This window comes from Canis aureus, chromosome 11, assembly GCF_053574225.1.
Source record: "Canis aureus isolate CA01 chromosome 11, VMU_Caureus_v.1.0, whole genome shotgun sequence".
Taxonomy (NCBI): domain Eukaryota; kingdom Metazoa; phylum Chordata; class Mammalia; order Carnivora; family Canidae; genus Canis; species Canis aureus.
Window position 1 is genome coordinate 40,660,116 of NC_135621.1, and position 2,253 is coordinate 40,662,368.

A 2,253-nucleotide genomic window follows, 5' to 3' on the forward strand; every position below is an offset into this window, starting at 1 on the left:
TTCTTTCTTTTTTTTTTTTTTTACCAACCCTTTATAGTTTCTTTAAAATAATGCTATGAGGGATCCCTGGATGGCGCAGCGGTTTGGCGCCTGCCTTTGGCCCAGGGCGCGATCCTGGAGACCCGGGATCGAATCCCACGTCGGGCTCCCGGTGCATGGAGCCTGCTTCTCCCTCTGCCTGTGTCTCTGCCTCTCTCTCTCTCTGTGACTATCACAAATAAATAAATAAATACCTTAAAAAAAAATTTAAAAAAAAAATAAATAAAATAAAATAAAATAATGCTATGAAAAAGCCATGTATAACATTGACCTGAGGACATCGTTAACTACCCCAAGGGAATAGATTTCTCTGCTTGCTGAATATCCAGGGCATCTCCACTCTCAATTTTTCATATATTCCTGTGAGTTGTCTCTCCACTGCTGCCCGGGAGGCAGACGGATCGCACGCTCAGTGGGGACTCCGCTTGTTTTCCCACACTCTCCGGGATGAAATACAGACACGCTGTTCTCAGCTCCCCCAATTTTCCTGACTGAGTATGTTCCAAATCATCCCAGACCATCTGTGAATTGGCTCACACTAAATCACTCTGTCTCCTTATCTCCATGGAAGCCTTCTCTTTCAACCCCTTCCTTCCCGGGACAGTGTGTCCCCAGCTCCTCCTCTGCACAGCACTCAGGGAACCACAGGATGCAGAGAATGGAAAATCCCGAGAGCAGTGTCCTGAAGTGTTTCCAGCGCTTCTGCCTGAAGCTAGGAGACTGTCTTTGATAGGTTTGGAAGAAGGCTCCAGAATGTAACAAACCCTACAAGAATCTTAAGGGTCTCTACTCTTATGAATCTTTCTAGGATGTGCTTTTCCTTTTAACTTGGGCCCTAAGGCTGCTGGGACCTGCAAATTCAAATCCAGCTAACCTGATGCCCAGGATCCTGCCAGGGTCAGGAAATGGTAACCCACCCTCTTCTGAAAGGGACACAAGGACTTGAAGGCAGATTAGTTCTCATAGTTTATCCCATGATTTTCAAACTTCAGTCCCTGGAGTCCCCGGGGGTTCCCACAGAGCTGTCTGAATCCAGCCGTTAAGAGAGCAACTCCCTCCCTCTCTACTCAGTGGTGGTCGTCTTTCATACAGTCTGTTTGAGATCTTGTCTGACCAAACGGAGTGCAAGGAGGAGTGAAAAGTGATCCTCTTCAAAATAGTTCCCTTTCTCCACTTAAAATATTGTTTCATTGTTTTTAACTGGAATATACGCAGATGATTAAAGAAGTTAAATAGCAGTGGAAACATGTAAAGAAAAGTGACAGTGGGGTTGACAGGCCTATTCAAAACCATGAGACCATCTCCCGTGTTCAGCCCCATGTCCTGAGCCTGCTCCAGAGCTGTGGTTCACGCCTGAACCACAGGGTTGGCCAGGCTCACTGAACTCCTTCATCTGCTGTTCTCCCTCGAAACCAGGCCAACCTGCACATTCTCCCCCCTCTTATCTACTTTCCTTCTCCCATCATTCTGTTGAAGTGTCTTGTCTATTAGTGACTCTCTTCATTAAATTTGCATTTATGTGTTATTTATTCCTTTCCTATAATTTTATTGGGATCTCTGGAAGAAGAGGAGATAAAATGTGTTGGTTCAACCTGTTGTCTTTAACCATCTCAATCTAGAAAGCGTTTTCGATGTCAAATTTCAAATATCTTCAAATTTAGTGCCAGTATGTTTTCTTTACATCATGGCTTTGTTGACCAGAGATAAGTCTGGTTCCATTGTTTTAATCTAATGTTTTTGGTTATGGAAGATGTGGCAGTGACTGTGTTGGGGCTCAGGTATAGTGTATGCCAGAATTAGTGGTTGTAACAGGTTAGGATCCCTGAAAATAGACCCCGAGACTCTGAGATTTTTGTGAAGGTTTTGTGGGAGTGCTCTGAGGATCAATATCCATGGGGAGAGAAAGTGGAATTGGGCAGCAGAGGCTCCAGTCCATCCCACAGGGAACTCTACACCTGGGGCATCTTTTTGAGATGTTTCAAGTCAAGGTGAGGGACTGGGACCTTGCACCTCCACAACGACCATTTTCAGGATGCCTGCTCTCCCTAGGAAGGAGTATGACCTTGGGTAAGGCAGCTTCCTTAGGCCAAGGGCAAGTCCCAGAGATGTGAGTGGTCAGCAGCAAAGCCTGCCAATGGGGTCTGGGTCACAGTGCAGTATCCACTACATTTGTCATTTCTCCAGATCTGAAGGACTGAGGTGGGGCCTCAGAAA